Source organism: Littorina saxatilis, linkage group LG5, assembly GCF_037325665.1.
Source record: "Littorina saxatilis isolate snail1 linkage group LG5, US_GU_Lsax_2.0, whole genome shotgun sequence".
NCBI classification, from domain to species: Eukaryota; Metazoa; Mollusca; class Gastropoda; order Littorinimorpha; family Littorinidae; genus Littorina; species Littorina saxatilis.
Window position 1 is genome coordinate 51,600,034 of NC_090249.1, and position 26,508 is coordinate 51,626,541.

Below are 26,508 nucleotides of genomic sequence, written 5' to 3' on the forward strand. Positions count from 1 at the left end.
GTTTTGGGTGCTTACAGAGTACCGTGCCCCTTGCGGGGGCATCAAACATCGAGGTCACACGCAGGGTCAAGGGGAAGGTCGGCTGGGCGGACAGGAGACTACAATAGGAAAGTTTCCGCCAGTTATCTCTCTTTGAGGTTTTGGGTGCTTAGAGAGTACCGTGCCCCTTGCGGGGGCATCAAACATCGAGGTCACAAGCAGGGTCAAGGGGAAGGTCGGCTGGGCGGACAGGAGACTATTGGATCGCATTTTTCTTTTTTCTCTATTCCTTTTGTTTGTTATCTTTAAATTGTCTTTTATCATTGAGCAGTACTATGATTGATTAACATCAGCATCTTTTTCAATTTTGTCTTGTCCTTGTTGTTGTTGTTGTTGTTGTTGTTGTTGTTGTTGTTGTTGTTGTTGTTGTTGTTGTCCTTCTTCTTCTTTTTCTTCTTCTTCTTTTTCTTCTTTTTCTTCTTCTTCTAATAACGTCCGGCAAAATTCTTTCAACACCATGACTGGCCCCTTTCTTCAGAGTAATAGCAACAGTTGAAAATGTGTTTTGCGTCCCCCCCCTTTTTTTTTGTAAGAAACAAAACTGGAAGGCTGGAATCAAGAACGTGGTACAGTCATCGTGGGGAAAAAAAGACTTCCTCCCCGCTTCCTCCTTGCGATGGAGGGGCGTCATTTTGCACCCTGGCTCAAGCTAGACCTTAGGCATCCCAGAACGGAAGCAGCGTACCCTTGTCCGGCAAAAGGGGGCAAGTCGGGAAATTTGGGAAATTTGAAGATTGTTCGGGGGGGGGGGGGGGTTGATGTGAAGAGGGTGGAGGTTTAGGAATGTCTCAAAACAAAGAGGAAGACTTGTTGAACGCGTACAAAATGCTGCGAGTTGTTGCATTTGGAGATGCTAGTTGTTGTGATGTTGATCATGGGATGGTGGTGGTTGTATTTCAAACTGAACATTTATTCAAAATAATTACATCATTGCAATGGACTATTTTAAACAGAGCAAATCAACTGTGAGTCTTTTTTATTTTGCTTTTTGTACAAGCTTTCAAAGTATTGAACAGTTAATGTCTGACAACGCTACCTGCGCCTGTGAAAACAAACTCTATGGAAGCTTTCCTTGCGCATTTCAGCGAGCATGTCTTTACCAAGAGAAACATGGGCCTGTCTATGTAAACGATCACAACATTACTTTATAACAATTACTCCAACACATACACATGTCCTACCAACCAAAACAAAAACAACACACACACACACACACACACACATACACACACGCACGCACGCACACACACACACACACACACACACACACACATACACACACACACACACACACACACAAAACCAACAAACAAACAAAAACCGTCCGTGTCCACTGAATGAAAAAAAGGCGTTGCCAGAGTTACCCCCTTCTGGCAGAAACGTGGCTTGCTGCAACCCTTGCTGCTGCCGTGTCGCTGCTGCTGACAAATTTGCCGGCGTCATGTTCGCCTGGCGACGCAACTCTCGGCTTGCAGGGGACAGCGAAGTTTGGTCCATTAGTTTTGCCAGCTGCGTTTCTGATTGAGAAAAGGAACATTGGTAGAAGATCAAGACGATCAGAGAAGTTGTGCTCCTTGAAGGAAAACTCTCCTTCTCGTGAAAACAGTTCGGGTAGTTGTCTCAGAACTTGCTAGACATGGGAAAAGATCATCCCTCCACTTGGTCACACACCCAAACTGAACAACCAGAATCCTTTCTGTGCAAAGTGGGAATGCTTTCATTAAATTAATTTCTTCAAAAGCACGCCAGTGGCTTTTACGAGATGATAACTCTTCAAATAGAAGAGATGTTTAACATCTGGCTCCAGTACTACCATCAAAAGGAGTGTGCCTATCAGCCGTGTCTTCTGACCAGATGAGGCCAGTCCTCGTGCAGGTCACGTAACGACATGGAAGTCAGTTACCTCACAAGGAAGCGCCAGTGTCCTTAGCAGTAACTGAAATCGTTTCTAGACGGTTTCTGGAAATAACTCAGGATTTTTAGGCGTTGTGGTAGAGTGAGAGCCCCTTTTTTCTGATGCAAGCTTTTTTTTTAAACGGTGCGAAGCAAATACCACGCTGACGATCGGCTTTAACCCGCCATCGGGACGAACAACTAAACTCTGATGTATATGTTATGCAGTATAGTCTACGTGCGCTCGATATGGTACCCTTTTCTTTGTGAATGATTCAGTGAATAAATTTATAGAAGAGTGAGGAATCAAACACGTGCATGACATAGGGATATTTGTGCGCATCACAAGTTAATGTCCCTAATAGATTTCGAAGCCTGTTAGGATGGACAGAATCATCTGATGCTTTGTAACCAGAGCCAACGAGAGTCGTTCACGCGCAGCCTGGAACCTACTGTCATTTCTAACGGCGATTGAAAGCTCAGAAGAAGAAACAGGTCAGCGTGTGTATAGATAGCACCCCCCCCCCCCCCCCCCCCCCCGCTCACTTGACTTGTTTGCCCACCTCACAGATGAGTAAACACTTCACATCACTGCCGCCGTACGCCGTAACCACTGCGCCACCGCAGCGAGTCAGGACCTCGCCGAAGGGTCCTCCCAGCCAGAGATATCGATCGACGCGGACGCTGTCAACCTCCTGAAAGAGCTGACCGTTGGGAAAGCGTTAGGAGCCGTGTCAGGTGGCCCTCGCTCTCAAATCAGGACAGGGCTCCTTTCTGCTGGAAGAGCGGGCCGTTGAGACGGCGCTGGCAACGGTTTCATGCTGCCTGATTCTCCAGCGCAGGACGGACTACGTACTCCGGTCTCGTGGAAGAGTAGACCACGCTGGCACTGGAGGCGGCGGGTTCAGGTGGCCTTTCCGCTCACAACAGTATCCTTGGCACAAAGGGTCAAAAATCCAAAAAATAAGCCCTTAAAAAAATAAGGCCTTATTTTTGAAAATATGCCCATATTTTTGAAAATATGCCCATAATTTTGAAAATAAGCCCTTATTTCTAAAATAAGCCCTTATTTTCCATGATTAAGGCCTTAAATCTTTAAGCCCTTAACAAAATATGGGCATAAAAAAATAAGCCCTTATTTAAAAATAAGGCCTTACGAGAAATAAGGCCTTATTTCTGTAAGGCCTTAATAAAAATAAGGGCATAAAAAATAAGGGCATAAAAAAATAAGGGCATAAAAAAATAAGGGCATAAAAAAAATAAGGGCTTAAAAAAATAAGGCCTTATTTTTTTTACCAATCATGAAGCTGAATAGAAGTCGGCTGCGCCGCACATGCGAATGGGTTCAGTGATCGTGATGAACTTTTGAGAAGAATTTTTGCTGAATTTGGAAATTTCGAGAGAATTGGGGTTTCCGATGAGGTGTATGCGCGCTCAAGGTAAGCATTGTTTTCATGAAATGACTGTTTCATTTATATCAGTGTAACATCTTGATCGCTTTCGAATGTCCAGATGCGCAGTAGCGATGCGCAGAAAAATAAGGGCTTATTTTTTTTAAGGGCTTATTTTTTATGCCCTTATTTTTTATGCCCTTATTTTTGTAAGGTCATAACAGAAATAAGGCCTTATTTCAGTAAGGCCTTAACAGAAATAAGGCCTTATTTCATTATGCCCTTATTTCCTTATGGCTGTAAATATTTTAAGGGCTTATTTTAGAAAATAAGGTCTTATTTTAGAAATGAGGGCTTATTTTCAAAAATATGGGCATATTTTCAAAAATATGGGCATATTTTCAAAAATAAGGCCTTATTTTTTTAGGGGCTTATTTTTTGGATTTTTGACCTTTTGTGCCAAGGATACAACAGGACACCCTTTCTTGGAAGAGCTGGCCGTTGGCGGACCGTTGGAAGCCGTGTCAGTTGCACGACGGCCGGGAACAGGAGACGCTCTGATGAGGACAGAGGGCGGGCTGGGTGGATGGAGATGAAGAGGTAGTTTGGGGGGAGGAGGAGGAGGGAGGGGGTGGGGGAGAGATCGAGTGACGATGAGAAGAGCAGGTGAACAGTCACATACAGAGCCCGAGGTAGCGACAGCATCTGATGGTCGACATAGCTTTTTTTGTCAGAAATCTTATCCTTTTCCTTTCTATTTTGCAATTTTTTAAATTTATTTTTTTGCTTCTTTTTTGCTTTTTCCCGAACTTTCTGTCGCTACTTCATTTTTCTTTTGACAATTTGTTTAAATGTTATTGTATTGTTTCCCTTGTTTGTTTGTTTTTGTTCTTTTTGTTTGTGCTGCTTTAAATTCGATACTCTTCGACGGAGGAGCTTATGTCAAATGCATACTTTTATCGTTGTTTTAATTACAATCTTTGATATACGTCTTTGCTATAATATCCACAGATACACATTTACTCCACAACGATCACGAAACCAACACAGAGAGACAGACAAATATTCAAGACACACGAATAGATAGACAGACAGGCTGACAGACAGATATTCAAGGCAGACAGACACACAGAGAGATATGTCAGACAGACAGATATTTAAACAAATACTTAGACAGATATGTAGACAGATATGTCCGAAAGACATAAACTGTATGTCAGACAGAAAGACAGACAGATATGCAAGCAAGACACACACTGACAGATATGACAGACAGGCAGACAGATGGAGTGACAACAATCCACGACCTGCTTCATCGCCAACTACGCGACAAGAATGGCTGAACTCACCTTCCTTTATTGTCTGGTCAGCCCGGTGTGCATGAAACCTACATCGGTATCGACATCCCACACTAATTAGTACTGCAGTCGAACCTGGCTATAACGACCACCCAAGGAACCGATCAAAAGCGGTCGTTATAGACAGGTGGTCGCTTTGGAAAGGTAAATGATAGAGAAGAAAAACATGTCTGGGATCCTGGGGTGGTCGTTGTTGGCAGGTGCTTGCGTTCGAGAGGTGGACTGGAGGGGAGGTTCGGCTGTACCTAGTTGATTAAATGGGTATCTAATCATATTAAACTCTTATTGAGAAGTATTTCATAAGTGATTGCCTGTTGTACGTAACATGAATAATGTTCTCCTTCCCTTGTATTATGCCCTACTTTTCTGTGCATTTCATAACCAAATGTTAACAATTTGCCAAAATAAAACATTTAGAAAAAGAAAAGTAGTTAGTTATCATAAGCTGTCGAGCATCTCCAAAACTTTAACTATTCAGCTAGGGCATGTTCCCGAAGACTTTTTTACACAAGTTTCAGTTAACTTACAGAGTCTTAATTAGCTGTCACATTAAAGACTCATATTAACCACGATAGGTATGAGTTGAACCAGTTCTTTAAACGGTCTTCTGACAGTGTCGGCACATTACTGGCCAGTTGAACCAGTTCTTTGGACGGTCTTCTGACAGTGTCGGCACATTACTGGCCAGTTGAACCAGTTCTTTGGACGGTCTTCTGACAGTGTCGGCACATTACTTGCCAGTTGAACCAGTTCTTTGGACGGTCTTCTGACAGTGTCGTCACATTACTGGCCAGTTGAACCAGTTCTTTGGACGGTCTTCTGACAGTGTCAGCACATTACTGGCCAGTTGAACCAGTTCTTTGGACGGTCTTCTGACAGTGTCGGCACATTACTGGCCAGTTGAACCAGTTCTTTGGACGGTCTTCTGACAGTGTCGGCACATTACTGGCCAGTTGAACCAGTTCTTTGGACGGTCTTCTGACAGTGTCGGCACATTACTGGCCAGTTGAACCAGTTCTTTGGACGGTCTTCTGACAGTGTCGGCACATTACTGGCCAACACATGGCCGGCGGTAAGGCAGAGTTTTTGTCCTGACAACAGCAGATGGTCAAAACAGATCTAAAACATTCACCACCATGAACCATCACCACCACCGCCACCACCACCACCCTTGAGTCCCCCTAAACAAAACCACCTGATGGATATGGGAGCCATTGGCCAAACTGCACAAGGCATATGCGTGTTGAAATTTAAATAAAAATGAAAAAAACGCATGTTGAAAATACAATTCATTCCTTCATCCATTTTACCGCATCGGTTTCATCCGTTGTTCTGTGTTTGTCTGTAGTTACAAACTGTGCAACTGATGCAAACCTTCCATCTTGCACGAACAGGACACTCTATCTCATTCTGCCTTGGCTACATTACCCGTACACCCAAGCCAAAACAATATCAGCCATCTGCATATGTGTGTAGGTGTGTGTGTGTTTGTGTTTGTGTGTGCGTGCGTGTGTGTGTGTGTGTGTGAGTGTGTGTGTCTGTGTGTCTGTGTGTGAGTGTGTGTGTGGGCGTGTGGGTGTGCGTCACGGTGTGTGCGTGCGTGTGTGTATGCGTGCGTGCGTGCGTGCGTGCGTGCGTGCGTGTGTGTATGCGTGCGTGCGTGCATGTGTGCTTGTGACTGACGCTAGATGATGCTATTGAGTGATTATGTTGTTAATTTTAGTGTATGTATTTTAATTCATCTCGTTAAATTGTTTTATAGCTGCGTATGTTGGGTGTGCTTGGCGTGAATGGAGCGAAAACTGCAGTTGTCGAAACGAATTCCCAAACGGGGGCAATAAAATATTCTGTATTCTTCCAAGGCACGTACACTCCTTCCCGTGTACACAGTTGGGCTCACCCTCTCACACCTGGTCAGACTTTTACGTAAGATAAGACCGTCCCTCCATTAAGTCACATACCCAAAATAAACCACCTGGTTTTCTCTGTGCTCAGTTGGGATTTTTGATGAATTAACTTCATAATGCTGTTTAAGAAGATTCATTCATCCAAAAATCAAACTCACCACAGCAAACAGTCAGTGTGTTGATTTAAGGTATTTGACCAAGTGGAGGGATGGTCTGATCCCTTGTGAAAGCCTGGCTAGATCTGAGACAGTGTTTTTTAGGAGAAAAAGTGTGCTGTTAACGTAATATATCATAGTAATATAACATAGACTATATAGTATGATGACTGAGAAACAAAAACTCTAAGCTCAGCTTTTGTTTTGTGAAACAATGAAATAGAAAGCCATCACTTTTGAAAAACAACATTTGACGTTTTTAAGACAGGGTGATATTTCAAAGTATTCTTCTTCGAGGGAGACTCTTCCTTTGTTGTTGTTGTAGTGGTGTTGATGGCGGCGGTTGTGGTGGAGGTGGTAGTGGTGGTTGGTGTTCTTCGGATTTCTTTTCGTCGTCGTTGTTGTCATTGTCATCGTCTTTCATTTTCCCAAGCCATCACATTATTTCAGTTCTAGAACTGACACCAAAAAGTTAGTTTGCCTTATTCACCAAGTTGTGAGAAAATCTCATGCTAACTTCTTCATATGTGTTGATAAAACTATATAGCTATTCTGATGGACACGTGGGGGAATTCGGGGGCTGTGATTGGATGGTCTCTTCCGATCATCAAAGCATAATGCTACGGAAGTCGGCCATTTTTGCCAATATCCAAAAGCATATTGTCAATAACAAAGACGCATGGTTCCGGTTTACCCATCTGTACCACACGATGTTTCACTGATCGACAACAGCATACACTGACAACTTGAAATTCTTCTCGGGAATGTTTTTCAGCTTTACAAATGTCGATAGCATACCCTTTTCTGCTAACTTCCCGATGAAACAGGACTAAACCTATTATTTTCTGTCCCTAAACACCACAAAATGCCCAAAGTCGAAAGATGTAGTACAAACAGGGGAGTAAAACGGAACAGCCGTTTTTGTGTGCCTGTGAGCTTAGTTCACAGTTGCCGACTGACACAAATTAACTTTCGCATTCGGCTTTTCTTATCTCGTAACTCCACACTAAATACCCCACTTCCCCTCTGAAGTATTGATGTAACAACCCATGGCACTAACATTCATGTAGTCGTTTATAACTGAGGTTGAAAAATTCGCTTCATGACGAGACAAGTATAGCCTAAATGCCATTCACCCAAACTGAAAACGTCGCTGCCGTCTGCTCGCTTTGTACGGATTAGCTGTTCTCTTTTCCTCCCCTTGTTGCATCCTAGTTCTTCAGTTGTTTCTAGTTTTCCGTTGATGTTGTGTTTTGGTCTTCTTCATAAGTAGTCTTGTTCAAAATTAAAAAAACTCAAACTTCTTTTTGTTGTATACGAATGAACTAATAAAAAGCTGTTTAACAGCTGTGTCAAATCGAGTTTTTTTCCAAAGTCAGTGTGGCGCCTGCGCAAAACTAATGCGCATAAGAAACGGCGTCTGCTATCAAAACCTGAGATCAACGCATCGACGCAAAAACTGTCATTTTGTAAGTTTGGAACAATAAATAAAGGTCAGAACAGCTATATAATTGCTATTGTATTTTCAGCGTAGCAATAGGGTCCGATATTTAGACGAGACAAGTATAATGCCGACGAGTCGAATATTTAGTCAAGTTTTGAAGTTTTGGTCAAACATTCTTTGACTAAGCCAAGATAATGGGATTGCATTTCAGCTTTGATGCTTAATTAACTAATTGAAATCGTTGCAAGTTTCAACTACAAATTCAAAAATGATCTAACCGTTTTCTGAATTCAAAAATATTTACATACATTGTGTTTGGATTTAAGATGTCCTCAAAAATCAAGTGAGAAAGTTCGTTTTATTCAAAAAAGGTTCAGTTGGCTTCTGTTACTAAAACTACTGAATCAGCTCGGTTGCAGGGTTTCAATACAAAATTGCAGAACAAATGTATGTTCATTTTACATTCTGTAAGGCTTGACTAAACGAATTTATTTCGCGTTACATGACTTGCTATGAATTCGGTGGTATGTTTTTTTTCTATTTTGAATTGTTATTATGTTGCCGATGCTTTTGTAATTATCTGCCTTCCGTGTGATTCTAAGTTCTGTCAGACTGTAGCATGAAACAACAAGTCGCGTAAGGCGAAATTACTACATTTAGTCAAGCTGTGGAACTCACAGAATGAAACTGAACGCACTGCATTTTTTCACAGTGACCGTAGTCCGCCGCTTGTGCAAAACGGAGTGAAACTGACGAGCCTGTTCAGCGCGGTAGTGGTTTCGCTGTGCTGCATAGCACGCTTTTCTGTGGCTCTCTTCGTTTTAACTTTCTGAGCGTGTTTTTAATCCAAACATATCATATCTATATGTTTTTGGAATCAGGAACCGACAAGGAATAAGATGAAATTGTTTTTAAATCGATTTCGGAAATTTAATTTTGATCATAATTTTAATATTTTTAATTTTCAGAGCTTGTTTTTAATCCAAATATAACATATTTATATGTTTTTGGAATCAGAAAATGATGAAGAATAAGATGAATGTAAATTTGGATCGTTTCATAAAAAAACCCATTTTAATTACAAATTTCAGATTTTTAATGACCAAAGTCATTAAAAAAAAGTTACAAAACAAAGGAATACTGTACTCACCAATACAAGAACGAGTCATTAATTAATTTTTAAGCCACCAAGCTTAAATGCAATACCAAAGTCCGGCCTTTGTCGAAGATTGCTTTACAAAAATTTCAATCAATTTGATTGAAAAATGAGGGTGTGACAGTGCCGCCTCAACTTTTACAAAAAGCCGGATATGACGTCATCAAAAGTATTTATCGAAAAAATGAAAAATGTCCGGGGATATCATTCCCAGGAACTCTCATGTCAAATTTCATAAAGATCGGTCCAGTAGTTTGGTCTGAATCGCTCTACACACACACACGCACAGACAGACAGACAGACAGACACACAGACAGACACACACACACACACACACACACACACACACACACACACACACACACACACACACACGCACACGCACACACACACACACACACACATACACCATGACCCTCGTCTCGATTCCCCCTCTATGTTAAAACATTTAGTCAAAACTTGACTAAATGTAAAAAAGGTAAAAAGAGTGCATCTGCTTGCCCAATTTAATCCCCATAACCACGAATCATTGAAAGCTCGGATGCCTTGTACCCATTAGTCAAAACTCGCTGCTTCCTGTTAATGCGCTCAGTAAAACACGTGACCGAATGCTTTATCTGTCCTAGTCCTTTTTCTTAATAGGACCACAGTCTAAATCTTCCACTGCTTTCTTTGAACTCCAAACAGGCTGACATGCCAAAAAAAGGCGCAATTAACTTTTTAATCAGTCTAAGACAACACGTTAATTAGATTTCCCGCCGGCATAAAAAGGTTTTCGAATGTCGTTAGCCTTGGTTTGTTTTGCTTGTTGCATGCACTGAGTTTATTTAATGCCTGTCTGATGATTTTTCCCGTGCCAGATTGTCTTTGGGAGTAAACGATTGTTTCTGTTTGTTGCATTTTATTATCACATGTATGTAATCTGTTGGATATAATTATGCAGGATATTGTTCTTCCTATATCAACATTGAGGGGGACACTGTGAGATACTATGCACTGTAGTATTACTTTGACTGAGGCTGATTAGTACATGATATAAATGCCGTTTCCTATTTGTTCTTTTCAACTTTCTGTCTATCTTACTGTCAGTCACTTTTCAACTTTCTGTCTATCTTACTGTCTGTCACTTTTCAACTCTCTGTCTATCTTACTGTCTGTCACTTTTCAACTCTCTGTCTATCTTACTGTCTGTCACTTTTCAACTTTCTGTCTATCTTACTGTCTGTCACTTTTCAACTTTCTGTCTATCTTACTGTCTGTCACTTTTCAACTTTCTGTCTATCTTACTGTCTGTCACTTTTCAACTTTCTGTCTATCTTACTGTCTGTCACTTTTCAACTTTCTGTCTATCTTACTGTCTGTCACTTTTCAACTTTCTGTCTATCTTACTGTCTGTCACTTTTCAACATTCTGTCTATCTTACTGTCTGTCACTTTTCAACTTTCTGTCTATCTTACTGTCTGTCACTTTTCAACTTTCTGTCTATCTTACTGTCTGTCACTTTTCAACTCTCTGTCTATCTTACTGTCTGTCACTTTTCAATTCTCTGTCTATCTTACTGTCTGTCACTTTTCAACTTTCTGTCTATCTTACTGTCTGTCACTTTTCAACTTTCTGTCTATCTTACTGTCTGTCACTTTTCAACTTTCTGTCTATCTTACTGTCTGTCACTTTTCAACTTTCTGTCTATCTTACTGTCTGTCACTTTTCAACTTTCTGTCTATCTTACTGTCTGTCACTTTTCAACATTCTGTCTATCTTACTGTCTGTCACTTTTCAACTTTCTGTCTATCTTACTGTCTGTCACTTTTCAACTTTCTGTCTATCTTACTGTCTGTCACTTTTCAACTCTCTGTCTATCTTACTGTCTGTCACTTTTCAACTCTCTGTCTATCTTACTGTCTGTCACTTTTCAACTTTCTGTCTATCTTACTGTCTGTCACTTTTCAACTCTCTGTCTATCTTACTGTCTGTCACTTTTCAACTTTCTGTCTATCTTACTGTCTGTCACTTTTCAACTTTCTGTCTATCTTACTGTCTGTCACTTTTCAACTTTCTGTCTATCTTACTGTCTGTCACTTTTCAACTTTCTGTCTATCTTACTGTCTGTCACTTTTCAACTTTCTGTCTATCTTACTGTCTGTCACTTTTCAACTCTCTGTCTATCTTACTGTCTGTCACTTTTCAACTTTCTGTCTATCTTACTGTCTGTCACTTTTCAACTCTCTGTCTATCTTACTGTCTGTCACTTTTCAACTTTCTGTCTATCTTACTGTCTGTCACTTTTCAACTTTCTGTCTATCTTACTGTCTGTCACTTTTCAACTTTCTGTCTATCTTACTGTCTGTCACTTTTCAACTCTCTGTCTATCTTACTGTCTGTCACTTTTCAACTCTCTGTCTATCTTACTGTCTGTCACTTTTCAACTTTCTGTCTATCTTACTGTCTGTCACTTTTCAACTTTCTGTCTATCTTACTGTCTGTCACTTTTCAACTCTCTGTCTATCTTACTGTCTGTCACTTTTCAACTCTCTGTCTATCTTACTGTCTGTCACTTTTCAACTCTCTGTCTATCTTACTGTCTGTCACTTTTCAACTTTCTGTCTATCTTACTGTCTGTCACTTTTCAACTCTCTGTCTATCTTACTGTCTGTCACTTTTCAACTCTCTGTCTATCTTACTGTCTGTCACTTTTCAACTTTCTGTCTATCTTACTGTCTGTCACTTTTCAACTTTCTGTCTATCTTACTGTCTGTCACTTTTCAACTTTCTGTCTATCTTACTGTCTGTCACTTTTCAACTTTCTGTCTATCTTACTGTCTGTCACTTTTCAACTCTCTGTCTATCTTACTGTCTGTCACTTTTCAACTTTCTGTCTATCTTACTGTCTGTCACTTTTCAACTTTCTGTCTATCTTACTGTCTGTCACTTTTCAACTTTCTGTCTATCTTACTGTCTGTCACTTTTCAACTCTCTGTCTATCTTACTGTCTGTCACTTTTCAACTTTCTGTCTATCTTACTGTCTGTCACTTTTCAACTCTCTGTCTATCTGACTGTCTGTGACTTTTCAACTCTCTGTCTATCTTACTGTCTGTCACTTTTCAACTTTCTGTCTATCTTACTGTCTGTCACTTTTCAACTTTCTGTCTATCTTACTGTCTGTCACTTTTCAACTCTCTGTCTATCTTACTGTCTGTCACTTTTTAACTTTCTGTCTATCTTACTGTCTGTCACTTTTCAACTCTCTGTCTATCTTACTGTCTGTCACTTTTCAACTCTCTGTCTATCTTACTGTCTGTCACTTTTCAACTTTCTGTCTATCTTACTGTCTGTCACTTTTCAACTCTCTGTCTATCTTACTGTCTGTCACTTTTCAACTTTCTGTCTATCTTACTGTCTGTCACTTTTCAACTTTCTGTCTATCTTACTGTCTGTCACTTTTCAACTTTCTGTCTATCTTACTGTCTGTCACTTTTCAACTCTCTGTCTATCTTACTGTCTGTCACTTTTCAACTTTCTGTCTATCTTACTGTCTGTCACTTTTCAACTTTCTGTCTATCTTACTGTCTGTCACTTTTCAACTTTCTGTCTATCTTACTGTCTGTCACTTTTCAACTTTCTGTCTATCTTACTGTCTGTCACTTTTCAACTTTCTGTCTATCTTACTGTCTGTCACTTTTCAACTTTCTGTCTATCTTACTGTCTGTCACTTTTCAACTTTCTGTCTATCTTACTGTCTGTCACTTTTCAACTTTCTGTCTATCTTACTGTCTGTCACTTTTCAACTTTCTGTCTATCTTACTGTCTGTCACTTTTCAACTCTCTGTCTATCTTACTGTCTGTCACTTTTCAACTTTCTGTCTATCTTACTGTCTGTCACTTTTCAACTTTCTGTCTATCTTACTGTCTGTCACTTTTCAACTTTCTGTCTATCTTACTGTCTGTCACTTTTCAACTTTCTGTCTATCTTACTGTCTGTCACTTTTCAACTTTCTGTCTATCTTACTGTCTGTCACTTTTCAACTTTCTGTACGGTAGTCTGTCACTTTTCGTGGCTTTCTTCTTTTCACATTTTCCTGCATGTTTTCCATCTTCCTCGATCTTTGGTTTGTTACGTTTGAGTTTCCTTTACAGCAATTTTCTGAACTAAAAAAAGCAATACAGAAGAGACTTATGAGAAATGAACAGCAAACAGCAACAAACAAATGGAGCAACCGACAACAACATCATACCACGCCACCTTCTGTCTTTCGTTGGTGTAAACAAGGTTATTCATCATGCATGAATAATCGATTGGTACAATAGAAGATAAACACATTTAGAATCAATAACAAGCTATGACATGCTGTGTGTATATATGCGTGCGTGCGTGTGTGTCTGTGTCTGTGTGTGTGTGCGTGCATGCGTGCGTGCGTGCGCGCGTGCGTGATTGCGTACGTGCGTGCGTGCGTGCGTGCGTGCGTGCGTGCGTGCGTACGTGCGTGTGTGTGTGTGTGTGTTTGTGTGTGTGTGTATGTGTGTGTGAGTGCGTGCGTGTGTGTGTGTGTGTGTGTGTGTGTGTGTGTGTGTGTGTGTGTGTGTGTGTGTGTGTGTGTGTGTGTGTGTGTGTGTGTGTGTGTGTGTTTTAAGAAGAGATTTGTTCATGCCAGTTCTACTTTTTTAAGGCATGGGTTTTCACTTGTATTACTATTAGTGTGCGTTTGTATACCTGGATGGTATCGTCAAAAAGTAGATGCTGTGTAGTTATTTATTGAGCTAGAATATATGTATTTGATACTGAAATAGTACCAGCTATTGTGTTTTCAGCGTAGCAATAGGGCCCGATATTTAGACGAGACAAGTATAATGCCGACGAGTCGAAGACGAGTCGCATTATACTTGTTCGAGTCTAAATATCGGACCCTATTGCTACGATGAAAACACAATAGCGTTTATATAGCTATTCTGACATTAAATTCTGTGTTAAAATCATGTTTTTGTCAGCAACAAGTACCAGAATGGTCCATGTCGCTGATTGCAGACGACGGTTCCCTTTCCGCATGAAGCCACGGAAATAACCGAACATTGAAAAACCCACGGACATGTATTACGGAGAAAACTCGAGATAACCGGATGTTTAGCATTACGTCAATATGCTAGGAATCATATGACGTCATGACGTATCAGGCTTGCCTCCGTATATTGTATGTTCGAAAGTCTGAATTCTGTTGGGAATTCACGTGGTGAAGACTGCGGTAAATCTGTAGATGATAAGAGAACAAGGATTGTCTCAGAAGAAACGACTAAATGTTTCAGACCGGTAACTTCATTTCAACATTGCACTATACAATGGACGTTCTATGTGACAGGAGAGTTTGCTGATTTTGTGTTAAACATTGGAGAGATCGTCTGCTAGAATTAGAGATAGGTCGCTTCAGATTGCAGCTTCTGGAAATTTGCAAGGTTTGTTGCCTGTTAAAGAACTGGATTTTACACGTAATGTATGTCATGTACAGTAAGCAACAACAAAAACACACACAAAGCAAATGGCATCGTCTGTCGACTAGTCACAGAAACAAACCTGGCGAGGTATGCGTGTACTTTAAACACGTGGAAGAAACCGGAACCATGCGTCTTTGTTATCGACAATATGCTTTTGGATATTGAGTAAAATGGCCGACTTCCGCCGCATTATGCTTTGATGATCGGAAGAGACCATCCAATCACAGCCCCCGAATTCCCCCACGTGTTCATCAGAATAGCTATATATAACAATGATGATAATGATGACCGTTTGTTCAGCGCGAACCACAAAGCTCTTAGCTCTCCGCGTTTTGATTATCAACTGTGAATAAAACACAATATAGCTATTCTGATGAACACGTGGGGGAATTCCGGGGCTGTGATTGGATGGTCTCTTCCGATCATCAAAGCATAATGCGGCGGAAGTCGGCCATTTTACTCAATATCCAAAAGCATATTGTCGATAACAAAGACGCATGGTTCCGGTTTCTTCCACGTGTATAAAGTACACGCATACCTCGCCAAGTTTGTTTCTGTGACTAGTCGACAGACGATGCCATTTGCTTTGTGTGTGTTTTTGTTGTTGCTTACTGTACATGACATACATTACGTGTAAAATCCAGTTCTTTAACAGGCAACAAACCTTGCAAATTTCCAGAAGCTGCAATCTGAAGCGACCTATCTCTGATTCTAGTAGACGATCTCTCCAATGTTTAACACAAAATCAGCAGAGAGAGACAGACAGACAGACAGACAGACAGACAGAGAAACAGAGAATCAGAGAAACAGAGACATATAAACAGAGCGACTCATAGTCGCTAAAAACACCACCACCACCGCAAAATTGCCAACAACCATCGCGAAGGGAAGCGAAGGAAGGAAGAAAAGAAGCGCGTGCCAGCAGGTCGTCAAGCCACGTGGCGCACGAATACAGCGGACAAAAGGCGTAATGCGCCGGAACAGCTCTCGCAGTTTCTTCCCGCCGGCTTTTTAATATAGTGCCCGCTCTCCCACTGAGCCTAGCAGGCGGACGGGTCTGTGGGGGGAGAGATTATTTGATGACACTGGCCAAGCTAATACCGGACGGGCGAATGAGCGTAAATTGTGTTGATCCTGTAGACGAGAGCTCTTGGGTGTCTGTTAGCTGCCTGCCTGCCTTCTGCTGACACCGTCCTTCCGCTGTGTCAAAGAGTTCCTTGAATCCTCTGCCGCTATGTCTTTCGTGTGAAGGTGTCGTCATTTTGCTGTTACCGTTTGGGGTTTATCAAAATTCACTGTCCATCCGCTGTGTAAAAGAGTTCCTTGAATCCTCTGCTGCTATGTCTTTTGTGTGAAGGTGACGTCATTGTATTGTTGCCATTTGGGTTTTATATAAAACATTCATACATTAGTTTTTACAATGCTAGAAAAACGTGTATGCAATTCAAAAATAAAGTACAAGTTAAACTTAGAACGCACTCTTCAGGACATAATTTTGAAGTGATACTCAAACCAATAGTACCAGCTATTGTGTTTTCAGCGCAGCAATATATCAAGTTGTCTGTCTGACTGTGTCTGTCTGTGTCAGTCTGACTCTCTCTTTGCTTTGTGTGCAGCTATGAATATTAATCCGTAATAAAGTTCAGTTCAGTTCTCTGCAACAGTTTTGTTTGTTGTGCTTGTTGTTTTAATATGTCTTATTATTGCTAATGCAGTCCTGGTAAGCAGCAACATGGTTCTGTTTGCAAAACAATTAAGACATACCTGATTTAGTGTTTGACTTGGTGATCACCAAGGATGTGGCCAGGCTTTTACATGGTCCCTTGAACACATACACGGTGTGGAAGCTGTTCCAGGCTTTTACATGGTCCCTTGAACACATACACGGTGTGGAAGCTGTTCCAGGCTTTGACATGGTCCCTTGAACACATACACGGTGTGGAAGCTGTTCCAGGCTTTTACATGGTCCCTTGAACACATACACGGTGTGGAAGCTGTTCCAGGCTTTTACATGGTCCCTTGAACACATACACGGTGTGGAAGCTGTTCCAGGCTTTTACATGGTCCCTTGAACACATACACGGTGTGGAAGCTGTTCCAGGCTTTTACATGGTCCCTTGAACACATACACGGTGTGGAAGCTGTTCCAGGCTTTTACATGGTCCCTTGAACACATACACGGTGTGGAAGCTGTTCCAGGCTTTTACATGGTCCCTTAATTAAATTCTCCAAATCAATTTAAAAACACTTTCATCTTATTCCTTGTCGGTTCCTGATTCCAAAAACATATAGATATGATATGTTTGGATTAAAAACACGCTCAGAAAGTTAAAACAAAGAGAGGTACAGAAAAGCGTGCTATCCTTCTTAGCGCAACTACTACCCCGCTCTTCTTGTCAATTTCACTGCCTTTGCCATGAGCGGTGGCCTGACGATGCTACGAGTAAAATGGCATTGCGTTTCATTCTGTGAGTTCGACAGCTACTTGACTAAATATTGTATTTTCGCCTTACGCGACTTGTTTTTTGTGTTGTATTTATTTTGCTGAAGTTGATACAGGTGTTATAATAAGTAATACAGTCTTATCTTTTACAAAATGTCTATCATATCTATTTGATTTTTAACTTTTTGCACACGCACTCACGCTCTCACAAACACACACACACACACGCACACACACACACACACACACACACACACACACACACACACTCACACGCGCGCAAGGCTGCCGACATATTTTATTAGAGAAAGACCTTTTTATTTGTTTCTGTTCTTTTCGTTTCGATTGTTTGGTTAACTTACTTCTTGTTTTTGCTTGAAAACATTGTTTCTTGAAAAGATAACACCCAAGTCAGCTGTATAATTATATCAATAATTATGGAGTGCTATACGTTTCAGGCTTAAAGTCATAACAGACGAAGCTGCCGGGACGGCGCGAAACTCATACGTGTTAGACCTCCAAAAAGCAACGCTGACGGTAATTCGATAGAACTTGGTTTTTGCTTCAAGCAATATGTAAGATTTTTACAGGACGGAGTATTCCTTTCCAAGCAAAATGAGAAAAGATCTGTAGAACAATACTGATACTTGAGTGTTATTCCATCCCTTTCCTACGTACTGGTCGATTTTTGGTCCAGCCTTCGGCTCAAAAATAATCTGAGAATGTTATGTGTGTGTGTGTGTGTGTGTGTGTGTGTGTGTGTGTGTGTGTGTGTGTGTGTGTGTGTGTGTGTGTGTGTGTGAGTATGTGTGTGAGTGCGTGTGTATGTGTGTGTGGGGGGGAGGGGGGTGCGTGCGTGCGTTAGTGAGTGCAGTCCTGCGTGTTTGCGTGTGATTGTGTAGGTGAATGCTTGTGTATCCGGAAAATCAGTATTTAGACTCAACACAAGTTAAACAAAAAAAATGTTTTAAATGTTTAGCTTACACAGTCTACTCCGTCTTTCTTTTTTTGCGAGAAAAGTGAGTAAGGTTCTCTTTATTTTAAGCATTACTTTTTGTGTTTTAGGGAATCTAAAATTCAGTGCCCCCAATCCGACAATAATGACCGCTTGTGTCTTCAGGACCCTGACTTATGTGTAAGACTCCAGCCGATGCCAGACAATGGGAATTTGGGCAGCCTTTGTCACCACCGATCCTCTTCAGATTAGTTACAGGCACTGAAATCTTTCGTAATGAGACAAGAAAGATCTTGAAAAGAGTTAGGCTGGATTTTTAAAGAGAGACAACACCATCGCCTCTCGTAATGAGACAAGAAAGACCTTGAAAAGAGTTAGGCTGGATTTATAAAGAGAGACAACACCAACGCCTCTCGTAATGAGACAAGAAAGACCTTGAAAAGAGTTAGGCTGGATTTATAAAGAGAGACAACACCAACGCCTCTCGTAATGAGACAAGAAAGACCTTGAAAAGAGTTAGGCTGGATTTTTAAAGAGAGACAACACCAACGCCTCTCGTAATGAGACAAGAAAGATCTTGGAAAGAGTTGGGCTGGATTTTTAAAGAGAGACAACACCAACGCCTCTCGTAATGAGACAAGAAAGACCTTGAAAAGAGTTAGGCTGGATTTATAAAGAGAGACAACACCAACGCCTCTCGTAATGAGACAAGAAAGACCTTGAAAAGAGTTAGGCTGGATTTATAAAGAGAGACAACACCAACGCCTCTCGTAATGAGACAAGAAAGACCTTGAAAAGAGTTAGGCTGGATTTTTAAAGAGAGACAACACCAACGCCTCTCGTAATGAGACAAGAAAGACCTTGAAAAGAGTTAGGCTGGATTTATAAAGAGAGACAACACCAACGCCTCTCGTAATGAGACAAGAAAGACCTTGAAAAGAGTTAGGCTGGATTTTTAAAGAGAGACAACACCAACGCCTCTCGTAATGAGACAAGAAAGACCTTGAAAAGAGTTAGGCTGGATTTATAAAGAGAGACAACACCAACGCCTCTCGTAATGAGACAAGAAAGACCTTGAAAAGAGTTAGGCTGGATTTTTAAAGAGAGACAACACCAACGCCTCTCGTAATGAGACAAGAAAGACCTTGAAAAGAGTTAGGCTGGATTTTTAAAGAGAGACAACACCAACGCCTCTCGTAATGAGACAAGAAAGATCTTGGAAAGAGTTAGGCTGGATTTTTAAAGAGAGACAACACCAACGCCTCTCGTAATGAGACAAGAAAGACCTTGAAAAGAGTTAGGCTGGATTTTTAAAGAGAGACAACACCAACGCCTCTCGTAATGAGACAAGAAAGACCTTGAAAAGAGTTAGGCTGGATTTATAAAGAGATACAACACCATCGCCTCTCGTATATAATGAGACAAAAAAGACACAACACCAACAGGCACTGACAAGAAACATCCCCAGTAATAAAACAAGAAAGTCCTTGGGAGCAACTAACAGTTCTGGTCTAAGCCTAGAATTTAAAGATGTACGACACAACCTGACATACAGTGGTACACAGGCTGGCCTTCGAAAACATACAACACCAACTTAGGTTACAGGCAATATAAACTCTCCCGTAATGAGACACGATAGACCTTTAAAGCAGCTAGTTCTGGTTTTTAAATAGATACGACACCAACTTAAGGTACATGCAGTGAATTCGTCCGTAACGAGACAAGACAGACTTACGAGGCAGCTAGCAGTTCTATGCCAAATTTCAAAGAGATACGACATCAACCTGAACTTTGGCAGGGGTACGTTACCAATGTTTAAAGAAACCCGACACCAATTTAAGAAATCAAGACGTCATGCATGACATTTCGACACACTGCTGCACTTAGAGTGTTAGGGGAATGCAAAAACAAATAAACGGGAGGGTTTTTTTCGTCAGTTTTTGAGGTGTACAATGACAAAATCTCTGTATTTAAGCAATTGCCAATTAGATTGCTTTGAAACTTCCAGGGTTTTATGCCTACATATGAGACGTACTTCACGTAAAATATCGGATTATGACAGGAAGTTGTGCAGTTGTTTTGAATTAAATGACACGGGAATGAATGTTTTATTTGTGGCAAGAAATTTGGTGCAATATATTTTTTTGCCAAGGGTACGTACATCATATTATGAAAAGCAGAAGCTTCCATCGCAACGTCAATAGCTAACAAAACAAAATGAAGGAACAAAAATGCCATATATAAAGGACATGATAAGGTGCAACATATTGAATATTCACAATAAACATCACATCAAAAGTAAAAGCTTCGATGACAACAACAATAACAAACAAAATAACGAACCAACAAATTCCGCAGAAGGAAAGGACATAACACAACAATATGAACCCATAAAAGCGCTGTTTAAAGACCTAATAAAGTTCAACTTAATATAAAAATATCCCATCCGAAGCAAACGCTTAAATCACAACAACAAAAACAAACGTAATAACGAACCAACACAAAGACATAACACAACAATATGAACTCATAAAATTGCCGTTCAACGACCTAATAAAGTTCAACATAATGAATATCGCATCAAAAGCTTCACGAAAATAATGATGACAACGGGCGCAGTTCGAAACGAACACCAGCCTCCTATAAATTGAACTCGTCTGGCGATGCGGGTCGTTGTCGGTCCGTTGATGGCATTGAAAATGAGATCGGCCCAGGTGGGCAACACGGCGTCTTTGACTTCTGGCTGTGTGCCTGATGACGGCAACATAATGCTGTATTGGTAATTACCGTATCCCATACAGGGGCCGTTGCAGTCTCGGTCACCGAGTCCTGTCACGCGCGAGAGTTTGAACGAGATTTGAGCGAGATAGAAAGTGCGGCGAGAGAGAGAGAGAGAGAGAGAGAGAGAGAGAGAGAGAGAGAAAGGGAGAGAGAGAGAGCTGAACTGGACTAAAGTGAACTTATATTACAAGGATTAGGATTTAAGGCTAGGCCTTTTCTTACAATCTGTCCTTGGGACGTACAAACACACAGTAAAGCAAATTTTTTTTAAACAAAGGGGGGGGGGGGGAGAGATGATGATGATGATGATGATGATGATGATGATGATGATGATGATGATGATGATGATGATGATGATGATGATGATGATGATGACGATGATGACGATGACGACGGCGACAACGGCGACGATGATGATGATGATGATGTGGTTTTAAACACATTTTTAAAAACATTTTATTGACTTCAAATGCTTGAAGGATGACGGCAGTGAGTTCCAAACTGATGTACCCGAAAATGCAAGACTGTTCTTATAAACATGTATTCGTGGAATTGGTGGGATTAGTTTGACAGATCCATATCCGTCGGTAGCTCCCTTGAATTGTGATGTTATGTAAATCGGCACTTTTCCGTAATACAATGTATGCATGAACACGGCTTTGTTTAACTTCAGATGCTTCTCCGGTGGCAGATCTAGAAAATTAAGCATGTTTTACTTCATTTCTGTTGAGGCAATTTCCTTAATGATGAGTTTAGCCGAGCGACGATAGAGAGAATCTAGAGAGAGAGAGAGAGAGAGAGAGAGAGAGATCAAATCAAATCAAATCAAATCAAATCAAATCAAATTTTATTTTACGAGGGTTGTGGCATAAGCAATATAAACGAGCTTCTTTTCAACCAGCCCTCGCCCAGAGAGGGGATTCTAATCTTAGAATCTTAGAGAGAGAGAGAGAGAGAGAGAGAGAGAGAGAGAGAGAGAGAGAGAGAGAGAATGGGGAGCGGGGAGAGGGAGGGGGGTGGGGCAGAGAGGGGAGAGTGAGGCGAAGAGAGAGAAAGACAGACAGATACTGATAGACAGACAAACAGACAGACAGACAGACAGACAAAGACAGAGAGATGTCGTTTTTTTCCCAGTGCACCCGTTTCTTTGCAGCTGTTGACCTTACTTGTTTCTTTCAGAGTGAAATGCAGGTATTTACCAGTGTTGTTTTTAAGAGTGTTAGCTTACCCTGCTGCTTTTAGCAAACTTTCATCAGTAAGCAGTGCAAATATATCGTTGAAAATAACAACAAGTCGCGTAAGGCGAAAATACAATATTTAGTCAAGTAGCTGTCGAACTCACAGAATGAAACTGAACGCAACGCAACGCAGCAAGACCGTATACTCGTAGCATCGTCACTCCACCGCCCGTGGCAAAGGCAGTGCCCGTGGAATTGACAAGAAGAGCGGGGTATTCGTTGCGCTAAGAAGGATAGCACGCTTTTCTGTACCTCTCTTCGTTTTAACTTTGTGAGCGTGGTTTTAATCCAAACATATCATATCTATATATTTTTGGAATCAGGAACCGACAAGGAATAAGATGAAAGTGTTTTTAAATTGATTTCGAAAAAAAAATTTGATAATAATTTTTATATATTTAATTTTCAGAGCTTGTTTTTAATCCGAATATAACATATTTTTATGTTTTTAGAATCAGCAAATGATGGAGAATAAGATAAACGTAAATTTGGATCGTTTTATAAATTTTTATTTTTTTTTACAATTTTCAGATTTTTAATGACCAAAGTCATTAATTAATTTTTAAGCCACCAAGCTGAAATGCAATACCGAACCCCGGGCTTCGTCGAAGATTACTTGACCAAAATTTCAACCAATTTGGTTGAAAAATGAGGGCGTGACAGTGCCGCCTCAACTTTCACGAAAAGCCGGATATGACGTCATCAAAGACATTTATCAAAAAAATGAAAAAAACGTTCGGGGATTTCATACCCAGGAACTCTCATGTCAAATTTCATAAAGATCGGTCCAGTAGTTTAGTCTGAATCGCTCTACACACACACACACACACACGCACGCACGCACATACACCACGACCCTCGTTTCGATTCCCCCTCGATGTTAAAATATTTAGTCAAAACTTGACTAAATATAACAAGTCGCGTAAGGCGAAAATACAATATTTAGTCAAGTAGCTGTCGAACTCACAGAATGAAACTGAACGCAATGCCATTTTTCAGCAAGAACGCAAAGGCAGTGAAATTGACAAGAAGAGCGGGGTAGTAGTTGCGCTAAGAAGGATAGCACGCGTTTCTGTACCTCTCTTTGTTTTAACTTTCTGAGCGTGTTTTTAATCCAAACATATCATATCTATATGTTTTTGGAATCAGGAACCGACAAGGAATAAGATGAAAGTGTTTTTAAATTGATTTCGACAATTTAATTTTGATAATAATTTTTATATATTTAATTTTCAGAGCTTGTTTTTAATCCGAATATAACATATTTATATGTTTTTGGAATCAGCAAATGATGGAGAATAAGAAAAACGTAAATTTGGATCGTTTTATAAATTTTTATTTTTTTTTACAATTTTCAGATTTTTAATGACCAAAGTCATTAATTAATTTTTAAGCCACCAAGCTGAAATGCAATACCAAAGTCCGGGCTTCGTCGAAGATTACTTGACCAAAATGTCAACCAATTTGGTTGAAAAATGAGGGCGTGACAGTGCCGCCTCAACTTTCACGAAAAGCCGGATATGACGTCATCAAAGACATTTATCAAAAAAATGAAAAAAACGTTCGGGGATTTCATACCCAGGAACTCTCATGTCAAATTTCATAAAGATCGGTCCAGTAGTTTAGTCTGAAACGCTCTACACACACACACACACACACGCACAGACACACATACACCACGACCCTCGTTTCGATTCCCCCTCGATGTTAAAATATTTAGTCAAAACTTGACTAAATATAAAAAGGTAGGAAATAACATATCTAAACTCATACAAAATGAACATTTAAACTGTACAATAGCCGCCATTTATATGTATTTTTCTAGAAAACTGTAAACACCACTATAAGTATTATGCTTGTTGTTGTTTACTCAATATGCGTTTTTTGTAAATAATGCACAAACGTTGAATAAAACAGTTTAAACCAAAATGAACTTTAAATGCGCCGTTTGCGAAAATCAATCTGTTACACTCGGCTGTCCTCCTGTAATGCAATAGTTTCTCTCCTGTTCACGTCAATTTTTCTTTTCCGTTTAAAGGTTTGCTTGTTAATTTTTTTGTATTTTCATTTTTATTTTATTTTTTATTTTTGCGTGTGCCTTTATCAGTCTTATTCTTGCACTTCCCCCCAAAAAATAAAACGATTTTAATTCTCATGATTCATTACTGGTAATTCTATAGGCAACTCATTTGTCATACACGCAGACATTGGAACATCTGGCACTTGCAGCGCTGTTTCTCATAAAAACATAGGAGAGAAAACAAAAGCTTTAACTTATTGTCTTTGTCGTGAAACAGAGTAGATCAGGCAGCTAAAAAAGAAGAAGAGGATTTTATTTTTATTCAAAACAAATATATTAAGTACCACCAGAGTGGTGGTAACTGCAAATGTAGCACACATACAATTATATCAATTTAGAAGAGAGAAAAATTAAGTAGCTGGTTTTGAGAAATGTTGTTACAGATGACCGTCCCGACCCTACCCTTCCCTACACATACCTATCTACTTTTACTTATAAATCGCATAAAACCGGAAGACGACAACCAAATGGCGTCAGCCGATTATCACTCTTTTTAACTCAATCGAGACGTCGAAGCGAATCCAGCACCACGCGTGGTTAAGACTTCAGCCGGCATCAAGCAATAAAAGGAACAGCACACACACAGTAGATAGCAGTTTTGACAATCGATACGGGATTTGAAGTGTCAAGTGTTCAGAAATGAAACCAAGCCTTAACTACCAACCCGCCATTATAGCAACTCAGTACCGGCCCATCCCTTAGAAATATTCGATGTGTTGATATAAGTTAAAGTTTTGCTTGTTCCATTTGCTGAAGTCAGACCGATTATAACAACATAGCTGACCTTCCACGAAGCTACCAGATACCTACACTCTAAACTGAAGTGTTTCACTTTTGAACACCCTTGCTCTAACCAGTTTTGAACACAGCGTGACATTTGAACACTAGTGTTTATACCATGTGTGCTACTTTTGCTAGTAGAATTGTGTACTATGTCTCACTATGTTCAGGGTTACAGAAATGGTGTTCAAAAGCCCCAATCCGTCTCAAATGGTTTACAGAACAATTTAAATCTTCTCATGAAAAAAGCGGTTCTAACCTTATCGAACACACTTGCAATAGCATTTAATAGCATTAAATGACACAGTTCGTTTGAATGGCTATTTAGCTCGCGTAAACGACACACCTGTTATCGTGAGCCATCGTGAACCCGTGTGATCCACTTTCCTTTTTTTCACAATTTAGTAGTCAGTTTGTGATTTCAATGCGACTCGCTGTATCTGCAATAGCACGTTATTGTCGAAGATGTCAACACATGTGTTGCTTCTACCTTTGATAGCTTTCATCCTGTATCGGCTGACTCACTGGAAACTCTCATTTTGCAATCAAAACCATGCACTTGCTCTCTTGACCCATTGCCAACTTCATTGTTTGTTGAATGTTTTGATGAGCTACTCCCAACTTTTGTTGAAATTGTGAATGATTGTTTGCAATCTGGATCATTTCCCTGTTTATCAATCTGCTCTTGTGAAACCTCTCCTCAAAAAACAGTCTCTTGACCCAAATCAGATGAAGAACTATCGGCCAGTTTCTAATCTCCCATTTCTGTCAAAAATTGTAGAGAAAGCAGTCTTACAACAGTTATTGATTTACTTGAATTTGAACAACCTGCTCAGTGTGTCTCAATCAGCGTACCGGTGTAAAAGGAAAAGTTGTCCGCTGGGAAAAAGAGTCCTACGGACGATAGTCCCCACCCGGACACATTTTCCTAGACTTTCAGCGGACAAATTTTCCCAGGACAGAAAGTCCTAGCCTATATTTAGGGGTCGGACTTTGAGTCCTGGGGGACATCTTTTCCTGTTACACATACCTAGGTGAAGGTGTCCTGGTTGTCCGCACTCGGCCGCGTTAGCTATAAGTAGACTTAAAAATCGTGGGCTCTCATCGCTTCCTTGTTGGCGCAGTTGCTATGGTGTTGGTTTCGGAGTTTGGAGGTATTGGGTTCGATTCCCGTCTTGTCTGGTCTGTTTTTCTGTGTCATGTGCTTGTCGGTTTCCTTGTGTTAGGTTCATTATCTTTCCAGGTACAAATCTTGCAATTAACGACTGGGTTTACCCGATCGAAATGCTTTTAATTATTTTTTTTAAAGTTGTTGTGGTTGCAGACATATACTGTTCAAAAAAAGAAACGCATAGCTTGTAATATTTGGTTAATTTAGTTATATGGCTACAAGGATATCCACCAAA